This window comes from Rhinolophus hipposideros, assembly GCF_964194185.1.
Source record: "Rhinolophus hipposideros genome assembly, chromosome: 7".
Lineage (NCBI taxonomy): Eukaryota > Metazoa > Chordata > Mammalia > Chiroptera > Rhinolophidae > Rhinolophus > Rhinolophus hipposideros.
This window is the reverse complement of record NC_138053.1, coordinates 96,326,718-96,341,818: the sequence shown is the minus strand read 5'-3', so window position 1 is coordinate 96,341,818 and position 15,101 is coordinate 96,326,718. Positions and strand designations below refer to the sequence as shown.

At 37.4% G+C, this 15,101-nt stretch overlaps 1 protein-coding gene across 5 annotated transcripts in view; it reads left to right on the top strand.

The window, feature by feature from the left end:
* Nucleotides 1–15,101, top strand: part of ADCY2 (adenylate cyclase 2) — a 370,893-nt gene that overhangs the window by 196,460 nt on the left and 159,332 nt on the right. The window lies entirely within an intron of this gene.

The following is a 15,101-nucleotide window of genomic DNA, read 5'->3' as shown; positions in this document are numbered from 1 at the left end:
AAATGTATTAGGTGGTGGGAGCAAAACATATCCTTTCAATTTTAATACTGGACTTTTATTTGCATATGCACTGGTAAACGGTAATCAAATTCCTTTTTGAAAACAGGAAGTTCAGTTCATTCATTCAGCAAGTATTGATGGAGCACCTAGATTGTGTCAGGCTTGATTCTAGGCTGGGATATGGCCACAAACATTGCTTTCTCACTGATATTAGCAGCAAATCTCATGGTTTGTTTTTTACAAAGCATTTTGTGTTGCAATATGTATAGCAAAGCTATTCAGTAATTAATGTTGGAATGTTTTGGTCTCTGTGTATCAAACTCTGATTCAACGTTAAGAAATATAAACAGTTGTTAACATGGGACTATTATCCTGCCTATCTTCATATACCTATGTCCAGTAACATTTTAAATCGGGGCTCTAGAAAACTCCAGTTTCAACAAACAGTTCGTGTTTGTGGTTGGTCCCACTATCAACTTGAAATGTTTTAAGATCAATAGTTTCCTTTCTCAAACAGTAGTGACTGGATTAGATTGGTCCCGACAGACATACTTCACTTTCTTTTCCATCATCTCCAGAATCCACCTCAAAATAGCACAAAGCTAGGGAGAACGGAAATGCCAAGTAGACAGACTATCTAACCTAATATTTATAGTACCAGCTTTGACAAAAACAATCAGTCAAGAGACTGACCTCATCTGCACTGTGTACATCTCTGAAGACACCTTGAAGAGCCAGAACCAGGTGCCACCCCTGTCACGTGGTGTCCAAGTAGTCAGACAGGCCACACTTTGATCTTATGTGACTCAAGAGCAGGACTTGTGTGGATTCCTTTGTGCTCGAGACTTTATGGCACTGTGATGGGGGTGTTGTAAGGACATTTACTAGTTTTTTGTTTGTGTTTTTAAAGGAGTTGGTGATCCTTTTTAAATAAGGAAAGAGAAAAGGGACACTCTGAAGAAAAATAAGACCTTTTACTACAGATCTTTAACAAATATATTTTGTAATCAGCATGGGGAGACAGCTCCCTGGGTCTGGTGCCCAGAATGTAGTACTTTTCTTGTTAAGGCTTCGGGAAATGTGTGCCCAGAATTAAAATGAAAGCTTGGACTTTGCTGGGACCAGCAATTCAATGAGAGCAAAAATTCTTAGTTAATAAAATCAGTAAGATACAACCTGCTAGATATCAAGAAACAGAAATTGGCCGATGGCAATCTACCTATGTCCCTACACAGAGGAGCAGTCCCTGAGACCATGAAGCCCAGTGCAGCCACAGACCAAATTGAGATCCAAGCGTTCATTCCATATGTCACCTCCTGCCCACCCTTCACCACACACCCCCTGTGCTTCATTCATCCACCATCACCACTACAAAGAGAATGTCATTCAAAGTGCTTCCTTCAGGTGTAGGGGTGTGTGCTCCGCAAAACAATTTGTTCCAGCCCCTCTTTGGATACAATGAATACCAACCATTTTAACATTATAGAGATGCAATGATTGGAGGAAGAAAAGTGCATTGGAAGGAAACACACAACACTCTCTGCATGAGGCAGGGTGCACTTGTGACAGTACTTTGCAGTTGTCAGAGCCCAGGCCCCTCCCAGTGGTCCTTCCTGTGCATGTGTCACCAGGGGACAAAATGTAGCCGGCATCTCGAGGGATTTACTGCCAGACTAAGTGACTCAGGGGTCCTTATCCCAGGGACAGTGTCCCTCCAGCTGACCTTCCAGGATCCATCTCTGCCATCCTGAAACTAGATTGTGCATTCTTTGGTGGCAAAGGCTGTCTGCTAATTTATTATTTGTCTTTAATGTATTATTTTTCTTAGAACCTAATTGTTCGTGTGTGTGTATGTGTGTGGAGTAGGCAAGGAGACACGCTGTGAAACACCAGCGGAGAAAATGCAGGAATATATCTGCACTAGCTTTCTCCCTCGCTTTCACTACGTTCACCCTTCATAGTGCAACTTAATTATGTATGTACTTATCAATCATCGTAAAACTATATCTTTCGATACTTAGGACTACTCCTGGTTTATAGCAGCCCCTGGACCCCCGAGTATCCTACACCCTCATGAGCCCCTTTCATAAGTCTCTTCCTCTGTCTCTTCTGAATTCTCTGCAGGTTAAATGTCATCTCTGAACCCTCCACACCTCATGCTTGCTCGAAGCGAACCCAGATATTGTTAGATGTATCTTCCCATTATGAGTGTCACTCGTCATTATTCACTAAAGTAATACTTGGTCATGTTAAGCTTCAAAAAATAAACAAAAATAAACAGCAAAAGTGCCAACTCCCTGTCCTCCCATATTCCTCTTTCCGAAAGTTTCTAGTGTAATTTGGCTGAAGTATTTCTATGAACTGTGGTTATTGTAGGCTCATTGTCACGAAAGTGTTCAATAACCATCCAGTAGCGAGTGTGCAGACAGAATTTGTGTGTGTGTGTGTGTGTGTGTGTGTGTGTGTGTGTGTGATGAATGACACAGTTTTTATGTCAAAGATAGAATGCAGCTTGGAATCGCCCAGCTTGTTAACCTGACCCAGATCTCCTAAAGAACATGCATTTAAACTAGTCTTTATTGAAATGCTGGGATCACAGATACATCGTGATGACAGTTTGCAGGATAATGGATCCTGAAAACAGTGCTAGATTTTGACATTGATGAGTGCAGCTCCTGACAAAATTACTATTTCAGATCTTTGCTGGTGAATTTTATTGACAAGTTGAGGGAAAAGAATGTTTAGGGGAAATATTTAGGAGTGGGTATTCCAAAAGGAAGGTCAACACATAGACAAATGTGAATAGCAGATTCTATTCTTAAAAAGGGGCAGATAGATTCAGAGGCATTCAAAACTTGGGCTCTAAAGACATAACACTTTCAATGAGTGAGCTTTTTATAAAATTCTAAGTATGATTTTGATTATTTTCTTGAAAAATTGAGGGAAGTCCTTTCATTAGAGAACAGTGTGCTTCATTAGCTGATATAAATGAATAAAACATGTGACAAATTCCATATAAAGAGAATTAATGGATCTCTCAAAGTTGCCTGCTGATGAATAACTTAAAACTTGAATTGTTTAATACTTGCCTTTAAATAAAGTTTGCTTTTTATATTCTTTCATAAAAAATTTTTCCTATTGTTTCCCAAATAAATTAGCATTTATAATTACTGTCTTCTGCCTCTGGACGTTATAATTTTAAATTATTTCATTGGAAATCAGTAATATGTGAATGAAATCTAGATGCCAAATCAAGAATATTATTATGCAAAGAAATAGAAGCATACCAATTTTATGGTATTGTGTCAGTATTTTCCCCAACGAATGACGAATTTAATCATTTCCTTGCTTGCTGTTTTTCTTTATCAGTGAAATAAGAGTGCTGGGCTGCATTGCCTTTTAAGTCTATAGACATAATAGCTAATGCAATCCTCCGGCTGAGAATGGACTTGGAGAATTTGCTTTTCGGCTGCTTCAGGGAAAGTTCTGTACTCGCTCCCTGCTCAGCCTTTCACAAGCCTTTCGCAAGTGCTCAGGTGGCAGTTCAACACGTGTCAGGGATGTACTTCAAGTGTTTGTATGTTATGGGGAAGCCAAACTGCCCGTAACATCTGCCCCATGATTCTTGGATTCTGTGAATCCTAACATATTCCTCGCAAATTCGATTTGGGGTGTGGGGGAAATGCAGTCCCAAAACACAGAGAGTCCCCAGCATCCCAAGGTTAAAGAGAAACATAGACAATTGTAGTGTAAGATATGAATTGTGTTTTTCTTGCTGATGAGATCATAGTGTAAGATGCAAACGTGGTTTTTCCTTTTTCCTTGTTGATGAGTTACCTTTCTGTGTTCTCTTATAGAGTGATGGTTCCTTTGTCATATATTAATTTTTTTTTAACTTTTTAGGCCAAAGATATTTTATCCATGATTTTGTCTATCTGTCCTTGTCCCAGTAACTTTATGATTGTAATTGCTGTATTTTGCAGTACTTCTTTTTTTTAAATTAAAGTTTATCGGGGTGACAATTGTGAGTAAAGTTACATGGGTTTCAAGCGTACAATTCTGTAATACGTCATCTATATATCACATTGTGTGTTCACCACCAAGAGTCAGTTCTCCTTCCATCACCATATATTTGATCCCCCTTACCCTCATCTCCCACCTCCCTCCCCCTTACCCTCTGGTAACCACTAAACTCTTGTCTGTGTCGATGTGTTTTTGTTTCATTTGTTTGTCTTGTTCCTTTGTTGTTTTCAGTTTTAGATCCCATATATTAGTGAAATCATGTGGTTCTCAACTTTTTCTGTCTGACTTATTTTGTTTAGCATAATAATCTCAAGATCCATCCATGTTGTTGCAAATGGTGCTATTTCATCTTTTCTTATGACAGAATAATATTCCATTGTGTATATATACCAGATCTTCTTATATCTTATAAGATTACTACCACTCTTCATTTTACATATTTTTAATTAGAATTAGATTTTTTTTTTGTTTTGTAGAGTGTGGGATCATTTTAATTTTTTTCAGGTCCATAAATATATTCTTTTAGCCTTTGCATTTAGAAATGTTTGATTTCTCTACTTCTGAGAATATACCATTAAATCATTCGACAAAGCTTTTAGAATGTTCTGTGCAAAGTTCCACATAGTTTTAAGATGTTTATTCTTAATTCTGATAGGCTTGTGTGCTCTTATGAAGAGGTTATCTTCTTTTCAACATGACTTTTACTTGATTATAAATAATCTGCAGGGGTACTATTGGGATGTATGTTTATCTTCTTTCCAGACACTCAGAAAATTCTCTATTCACTCTAATAGTGCTGTTTTCCCAAACCTGTATGCAATAAGCACCAGCAAACTACATTTTATGTTTTCCTACCTTTAATTTTTCACGTAGCTTGGTATCAAAAGCCTCCGAAGTGGCATTGAGTGACATTATTATGTGGGGCTGCTTAATTGGTGCCTGTGAGTCTAGAAATGTTCGTTGATTTGTTGAATACTCACATTAAATACACATATCTTAAAATATATATATTTTGATGATTTTTCCTCTAATTTTTTTAAGCATTCTGTTCTGAAGCCTTGTCATTTTGATTTTTCTTTTACATCTAAACTTACTTTGGTATATTTAGAGAGATAACTTTAGACACTTGCACTATTGTCATAATCATTATTGATATCTAGTATCTCTCATTCTGTTTCCTGATATGTAGTCTTGTTTCTTAACTTTTTAAGAGTATAGTAATGTCATTTTCTTTTTCTCCTAAATATAACTTGTCAGGCCTCTATTCTATTTCTAACATATCTTGTAAGCACTTCAGAATATCCACCAACATTTTAACATTATAATTTTTATTTATCTAAATGGTCCCAATAGTGCATATCTATGTTCTTCCTTGTTGATAAATAGTCCAGTTTATCTTATATTAAATTGATAAATAAACTAAGAAAAAGGTTATCTTCTCTTAGATATCTCATAATGAGTGTCTTCATTTTTGCCTCCCTTCCCTCACCACTAAACTTCTTGAAAAAAGTAGCTACAACTCTGTTTCTCTTTCCTTCTACCTACATTCCTAACTCCACTATGCAACTGCCTTCAAAAATTCACTGTTCAACTGAAATCACCTGCCAAATTTAAAGCCATTTTCCATCCTAGAGTTCTGCAGTGTTGACTTTTCTTGCCCACTTTCTGTCTATTTGAAGAAAAAATATTCTTGGAAGGAAAAACCAAAACCTCCTCTCTTGGTTCCTGTCATCTGGAACCATTCTGGTTCTCTGACATTTTTTTTTCCTCTTCACATTCTTTATAGACACTTTTCCATTCCTACCCACCACACATGTTCCTCAGTGCTCTACACAGAGGCATCTTTTCTCCATATTTATTTTTGCCAGCTATCTGCTCCTCACACATTTCCAATCATCCTATCTGGATTAATGGCTCTCAGTGCCCTAGTTCGGCCCTCCATCTTTTCTGGAATTCCAGACCCGGTTTTCATGAACACTGCAAACTCAGAATGTTTAAACTCCATCTTTCCGCAAACCACACTGGTCTGCCATCCTTGATTTCTGTTCGTGACTCTACCCTTTCTCCCTCACCCTAACTCTAGATTTCCCCTCTTGGTTTGTGCTTTCTCCTTTGTGTCCCCCATAAAATGATTTGCTCTATGGTGTAGTTTCTATTTGCTATTCTTACTGCAGCCACCTTCATTTAGGTTTTCAATGCATCCTGCCCTCATCAGGTTCATGCTACACAGTAGAGTCATATCATTCTCCCAAGGTTAGCATCAGGGCAAAGCTGAGCCCATAAACACCCTGGCTTGATGAATAATGCAGTGCCCTTAACAGGTGTTCTTTGGCTTGTTTGCTGAGAGGGAGTCTTGTGTAATTGTCATGAGCATGGTTCTGGTTTTTCATTGTTTGGTTTTGAATCCTTTCTGGTCTTCATTTCTTCATCTATAAAATGGGAGTATTATCCATTCGGGCTGCTATAACAAAATATCATGAACTGAGTGGTCTATAAATAGGAGATATGTATTACTCAGAATTACTGGAGGCTGGAAATCCAAGGTCAGGGTACCAACATGATCGAGTTCTGGTGAGAGCCCTCTTCCAGGTTGCAGATGGCTGACTTCTCCTGTATCTTCATGTGGCAAAGGAGGTGAGGGAGCTCTGTGTGGTCTCTTTTGTAAGAACACCAACCATATTCATGAGCGTTCTGCCCACATGACCCAATCACATGTCAAAGACCTCAACTCCTCATGCTGTCACATTGGGATTTCAACATAGGAATTTTGGGGGGACACAAACAGCAATGGAGTAATAGCATTACCTACCTCAGTAGAGTTGTGGGTATCTTATGTATTTTTATCATCACTCAAGGAGCATATGCTCATTAAAATATATATATTCATTACTCATGCACATATAGAAGGTGCCAAAAATGTATACACATTTTAAGAGATGTAATCTATGTAGCAGTAGTTTGCTATAATCAGAAGTGTCTGGACACTGATGGTAACCACTTTGAGCACCTCTTGTAATTGCAGAAGTCAGACATGAGTATATGGGTTGGACTTAAGTTTGCGAATTAAGTTCGCAAACTCTTCCTAGAGAAAGTGTTACATACCTCATTGCTGAATATCACTACGGTCACCTTCGAAGTACTCCCCGTGGGAAGCTATGCACCGACGCCAGTGCGTAGTCCACCCTTCAAAGCAATTTTGGAACTCCTTTTCTGGAATGGCCATCAGAGCTGTTGTCATATTACATTGATGTCCTGAATTTGTATAAATATATATGTGCTCACTAAATAATACATGTATATGTTTATATATTTAGTATATATAATATGTTGTGTATAATATATATTTAGCATATACATTATATATGTAATATATACACACACACGCACATGTGTGTATGTACATTCTGAATTCCAAATGGCCTAAAGAGAGTCCACAGAAAATAGTTGACACTTTATATCAGGGTAGGAGGACAGCTGATGCTCATCAGACGTGGTACTGGCTTCACCGGGAAACTTTCAAGGGTGATAATGAAAGCAGAGCCAGCATCTGCGTCTTTAAAGGCCCGAGAAAAGAAAGAGCTCATGTAATGCATGAAGGCCAGGAGGCACTTTTTCAGCCAAGAGACTATAGAAAAGGAAATGTCGAGAACTGTCAGGATTCAAGGACGTCCCAGTGAGAGTATTGTTTGTGTAAGAGCTTTGGGGAGGAAGATGCCCCTTCTGGATTGCTGGGTTCCCAGAGAACAAATTCCTAATTTCGTGCATTAGCTTCTTTCGAGTAATGTCTGTATCCCCATCCTCCTTGAAGTCATCATTTAGAGACATTTTTTATACTGAAAAAAAAAATACAAGGAAATGATAAAACACTTGAATTACAGCCTGAATCTGCATTTATTCAACAAGCACTCCAAATATCCAGATTGGACTTATTCCTATGCTGCTAACATTTCAGTGTTAAGGACAAAGGGAGAAATCCTGAAAGCTCCTAGAAAGAAAACAACAACTAGATGAACTGCTGTGGAATAAGAGTCAGATTTGCATTTCTCATAAACAACACCAGATGTTAAAAAACAGTAGAGCAAAATCTTAAAAATACTTAAGAAAAGTATTTTGCACTTCATTTATATACCAAGTCAAACTACTATTCATGAATGAGGTTCAAGTAAAGACTGTCAAGCATACATAGAGTCAGGAAATGCCTCCACCACACATGTACTGTGACACCAATATTGAAAGATTTCCTCCAGTACAACAAGTCAAAATGAATCCAAACAAAAGAGAGAAAAGGCTGGGGGATTAGACAAACTTTGGGAGAGAAGAAACTGGTAAAGCTTGAGAGTTAAGACTACGTAACTGTTACCTAATGCAAAAATAGCACTATTAATTAAAACAGAAAGAACAAAAGTCTAATATTTTAAAAATCAAATGACTTCAGCTTAGGAGTTCTTGAGTTGATGGCTGGCTTATCTAGAAGAACCGATTACTCCTAGAAAGCAACAGAAAGAGAAATGATTGATGCATTGCTTTGGGTCACAGTGAGTACTTTAATTTCAAACATTAAAAGAGAATATTTGTCAAGGTAGATCATGTATTAAGTTTAAAAAACTATCTTTTAGTGGTAATTCAAAATTCAGTGCAAAGGAAAAAAGTCATTTCTTATATAAGGACAAGCCCACTTGAATTACAGCTTAGTATACTGAGACTATAATATTTTTCTTCCATCATATGCAATAAAAAACTCAGCTTATGGACCAGGTAAATAGTGCTTATTACACTATGAAAGTCAGAATCCCCTGAAGCATATTATACATTTCAGCATTTATTAGTATTTGCATTTCCATAACATTTTTCATCTGAGGGAACTGAGTTCTTTATAAATATCATAAATATCACATCCCATCGAAATGTCTCATATGGTGGTGTTATTGCCATAAATACACAGGGTAGGGAATTACTGAGGTTTTAGCAAAAGCTTGTGCAGAAGGGCAATTTCACCCCACTTCCTGAAGGCAAGCCTTAACACTCAGTACATTTTATTTGGGCATCATTTGCTCTCAGGAGCATTTGTCTTCACGTCCACGTGTCTCAGCGTCATCCCCCTGATGCTTGCAGTCTGAAGCTTTTTCCTGTAAAAAGTTACTATAGGAAAGTTCGGTGCCCTCAGGAAAGGTAAGGTCCTTCATTATAACCCAAATCCCCTTGCTGAGCAGACGCCTCTGTCTTTCTTTGGAGTGTGTGAATGTGCCTTTCAACTCCTGACATACAGAGCTGGACTACGTGACCGGCCGTGGACAGCTGTTCCTTTTTGTTTTATCTGATGGGTTGGTTGGTGTTTTAACATCTGTGTGCCTCAGTTCCCAGGTCTGTAACATGTGAGTAGTGGTAGTTTCTTCCCATAGGGTTGTTTTGGGGCCAAGTATATATGTCAGAGTCTGGAGCAGCCCAACCCAGCGAGTGCACAGGGCATGTGAGCCTCGGTCCACTAGGCAGAAATCTTGTGCGCGTTGAAGTCCATAGACTCCTGGTTTCCATGAGGTGTGAACTGATGGCTTTGTACAGAGATGTGTTTGTTGTATGGACATTCAGAAATACCCCTAAATGTTACAGGGGAAAAGTAACCCCAAACACACAGTTTTGGAAATTTGCATTGCTTCTGACACATTTTAAAAATCAAGAAAATAACAGCTCTGTGAAGGTAAAGAGGTACTGAGAATGAAGGCGCTAAACTAGTAGACTGTTGCTTGACATTTGGTCTCTTACTCATGTCTTCTCTTTCCTGTCTGCCACCATTTGGCAGAATTTTAGAAATATGTAAAGATCTACTAGAATCATCAATCCCAACTGCTGTAGATCACACTGTCCTTGACTTTGAATGTTTTCTGATGTTCTCTCTCAGCATGGAAATACGTCAGATTCAAAGTGCAAAGCAAAGAGACAACCAGACCCTCTGCCTTCCTTCTCTCTCCCCTTTGAGGAGCACAAGGGGATGAGAGTATGTCAGGGCTCACTGGCATCAGTGTCCTTACATGTAAAATGAGAGCTCTGTCTGACTTATTTCACTTAGCATGACACCCAAGATCCATCTATGTTGTCGTAAATTGCAACATTTCATATTTTTGTAAAGGCTGAAGAGTATTCCATTGTATATATGAAAAGGAAAAGAACTACATGATTTCATGCACATGCGGGATATAAAAGAGAAGGCAACAAATGAACAAACAGAACAACATATATGCCAAAAAACAAACTCATATTCACAGGTGACAGAATGGCAGTTACCAGAGGGGAAAGGTAGGTTGGGGAGCACGAAGAAGGTAAAGGAGATCAAGTACATGGTAAGGAAAGGAGACTAGACTTTGGGTGGTTAGCACAGAACAGAGTGTATAGGTGTCATATTAAAAGTTGTACACCCAAAATTTATATTATTAACCAGTGTTACCCCAATACATTCACAAATAATAAGAAAGAAATTGAGGGCTCTGGACCTCAATAGATTTCTTACCAACCTAACAAACCATAAATTACATAATCTGATATTATTTTTTAATATCTCAGAAACCTTCAAAGGAAAACTCTATGACTGGTTTCCTTTTACTTCATTTTTATTGCATCTCAAATTCTGGCTATAATTTTGAAATGTTTCCGTTAGGCTTTTCATTCCTCTCTTTCTGTGGACATTCATTTCTATGTGGTGTGCATGAAGTTCATTTCTCAGAGCACATTTCTCCTTTGTTAGCTAATTATTTTCATGAATTTTAAATATTCATGCATGCTGGTTACCAGAAGCTCTTCAGAGCAAAGCATCAGGATAAAACAGTTTCTTAAATGAACAGTTATTTTTACATTTACAAGGAAGAGCACTGCTATGACTTAATGGAAAAATACCATTTAGCCAGCAATGTATTCTACCATGAATATCCTCAACTGGTGGTCCATGAACATTAGCAGTCTTCTAGTGGTTTCACGTAACAAGCCCCCACCAAGGCATATTTTATGACAATAGGAAAAGGCAGGGTTTTCTAATAATTTAAGAAAATCTTGCTCAAGTAAAATGTCTAAGTACAGAAAAACTGATTTACTGTAAGAATTGAGATATATAAAAATGTATACAATAAACTAGTTTTGTCATAAAACCTAGAAATTGTAACTGTAGGTAAAAGGAATTAATACCGTTTTGTGTCATTTAATAGAATGAAGGTTTCTGTCATTTAAATAGAATTTTGATGAGCAGAAAGATGTTATTATAAATTTGTGAAACAACCTGTATCTGCAATTGTAAGCAAAATAGATTTCCTGTCAGGTTCTGAAAAATAATGGAATTGGATAAAGGTCTTTTCCTCACAGCTATGGCTGAAGCAAACAACGATGGCTCAGAAGATAAGCTACCAGAACTTACTGAACATAAAGCTAGTCTAATAAATTTCAGCAATCTATTATAAATCACTTCTCTAGCTAAGAAAATGCTCTTACTGTTATGACTCCAGAGTCACCTAAGTTGGATCCATTTAATATTTAGAGATATACCCCCACTGATAGAATTTCTTTGTCCTTTTCTCAAACACTATAACTAGGCAATATGAAAAGCAGAGGTAATGTTAGTTTCCTGTTTTGCTCTTCGTTTGGACAACAACTGAATAAAATGCCTGCCCCCGTCCCTGCCACCATCTCTTAGAAGTACATATTTTATGTTGAGGTGGAACAGAACATTGATATAATATAAAAATTATTTCCTCTGTTTATATTCTGATCTCAGCATGGGAATTTGAGTTCTCTGGACACTGTCTTTCTTTCTGGATGAGCAGTCAGTTTAGAGCAAACACAGCTGAAATCTCAATATTCTTCATCAAGTATGGTAAATGTAACAACTTCTGAATCTGGAGGATCTAAGTGTAGCCTTTACTAAACTACTACTATTATAGTGTATATCTGTAAATAGAGAAAGAGAGGAACTATAGGGAAAAAAAAACTAATATTTTTTTTCTTTTATTCATTTTATTGCTGTGGAGGAATAAGACCTGAAGAACTATAATGTGCAGTATAATGTTCCAGTGAGGAAGCCTTGCTTGCCTGACACCTCAACATGGCGTGTACTAGGGCTTTGGTCTTCAATCTGTTTTCTGTCACTCACTCTCTTGGGGTTCTCACCCTTTTTTGTGCCATTAAAACCACTCAATTTTGTGGCATTAAAACCAGTGATGACTGTAGAGCTCTTATCTTTCCCTTGAAATCCAGACTCAATGTCCAACCACCACGTCCATGTTTTCACTGGAATGTTTAGTGAGCTGCTCAAACACAACATGACCCGAGCAGAACCTTTAATTTTCCCAAACCCTCTTTTCTCCTATTTACCACTAAGTAAATGACAGCCCATTCATCCAGTTGCTCAGGCCAGAACCATAAGAGGAGGCCTGCTGAACTCTGGTTTTTCACTTACTCCTTCTTATATCCACACCATCAGCAAATGGCATTAACTCTATCTTCCAGTACATCCAAACTCAAAGACTCCCACCTTCTCCCTTACCAGCCTTGTCCTCGCCACCATACTTCCCCCTGAATTTCAGCATTAGCTAAACTTGTTTGCATTCTGTTCCCCTACAGTCTGTTCACCACACAGAAACCACATCGAACTTTCAAAAAGTCCATCAGATGGTGTTACTCCTCATCTTAATCCCAGGGAATAAAATCTAAATCCCTCCCCTTGGTCTACAAGGCCCCAAATCATCTGGCCCTGATTGAGTCTCCACCCTTACATTTTACCTACTTTCCCCCCTCAAATTAAGGACATAGGGCTCTGTGCTTTTCCTCAAACAGACTGGGTGCATTTCACAAAAGGACTTTGACACTCACTTTTTTTCCTTTGCTCTTTGCCTTCCTTTCAGTGGATGTCTATTCCAATGACAGCCCCTGGTGGTGATTCTGTGACTATCCTAACTGCTAGAGCACCACCGTGAGCCTTCCTTTCCTGACCCCACATTACTGTTTCATGACACTTACCAATGCATTATATCGCTTACCCTTCCATCACTCCCCCTTTTTCCTTTCCTTTTCTCCCCTCCTTTTTTTCCCTTGCTTTTTGTCTATATCAAAAGTTGTCAAATTTATTCTTTAAAAGACAAGACAGTAAACATTTTAGGATTTGTGAACCATGAAGCAAAATCAAGCCACTGTTCTCATCAAAAGGCATATTCTTTCTTTCTTTCTTTCTTTCTTTCTTTCTTTCTTTCTTTCTTTCTTTCTTTCTTTCTTTCTTTCTTTCTTTCTTTCTCTCTCTCTGTCTCTCTCTCTCTCTCTCTCTCTCTCTCTCTCTCAATCTCTCTCTTTCTCTCTCTCTCTCTCACACACACACACACACACTCACACACTTTGCATTTAAATATATAAAAACCATTCTCCATTTATGGGTCATCCAAAATGGATGGGAGAGAAGTTTTAGCCAAAGGACCATATGTGACTCCTGGTCTGTATTACTCAATAGAAAGCAAACACCATTATGGGAGGAACTTTTAAAATTTAGTTTATCATTGTATCCCTGGCACTTAGAAGACACAGATTTAAAGCAGCCCAATAAATATGCTCAAAAACGTAAAGGAAACTATGCTAAAAGAAGTTAAGGAAAGTGTGATGACAATGTCCATCAAATAGGTAATATCAATGGAGTGATAGAAATTATAAAAAGAGCCAAAGCAAAATTCTGGAATTAAAAGCACAATAACTAGAATGAAAAATTCACTAAAGAGGATCAACAGTGGATTTGAATTGGCAGAAGAATTAATCAATAAACTTGAAGAGAGATGAATAGACATTATGCAAACTGAAGAACAGAGAGAAAAATAATGGAGAAAGATGAACACACCTTCAGAAAACTGTAGGATAACATTAAGTGCACCAACATAAGCGTATTGTGAATCCACAAGGAGAGGACACAGGAAAGAACAAATAACAGCAACAACAAAACTTTTAAAAAATAACGATGAGCGTTTTCCCCAAATATAATGAATCCAGAATATAAAAGAATTTGAGTAGGATAAATTGAAAGAAATCCACACCTAGCTACATCATGGAAAAAAGGCTGAAAGCCAGTAACAAGGAGAAAGTCTTTTTAAAGCAGCAAGAGAAAATGTCTCATTACTTACAATGGAACCCTAATAAGGTTAACAGCTGACTTTTTACAAGAAATAATGAGGCCAGAAGGTAGTGGGATTACATATTCAAAGTGCTAACAGGAAAAACAAAAACTGTCAACCAAGAAACTCATGTTAAGAAGATAAATATAACTGACTCTATAAATATACATTTGTTCTTTCCTCTCTCAGCTTATTTAAAAGACATGAAATTATATACCATAATAGCAAGACGTTGTTGGCATGGTGACATATACTGATTTACATGTATACCATGTTATAATATCAATAATTTTATGCAGCAATTATTGTTGTATACAACAATAATAGCACATAAAGTGGGAAGAATAAATACAAATTGAGAATGTGATCCTAAATTTCATATGGAAATGGAAGTGACCCGAAACAGCCAAACAATATCGATAAAGAAAAACAAATTTAAGGAACCACTCTTTCTGATTTCAAAAGTTCCTACAGAGCAGTAGTAATCAAGAAAGTGTGATAATGGCATTAGGATAGAAATACAGGTCAATGTAATAGAACTGAAAGTCCACAAATAAACCATCCCATTTACAGCTAATTGATTTTTGACAAAGGTGACAAGATAATTTAATGAGGAAAGAATACTGTCTTCAATAAAAGGTGCTGTGATAGTTGGATATCCACATTGAAAAGAATGCAGTTGGACCCTTACCTCACACCATACAGAAAAGAAATTAACTCAAATTTTTTCAAATACCTAAATGTAAGAGCTCAAACTATAAAACTTAGAAGAAAGTATAGCCATAAATCTTTGTGACATAAAATTAAGTAAAGTTTCTGAGATATGATACCAAAAGAGCAACAATAACAAAAGTAGATAAATAGGACTTCACCAAAATTGAAACGTTTGTGCTTCAAAGGACACCATCAAGAGAGTGAAAAGACAACTCACAGAATCTGAGAAAATATTTGCAA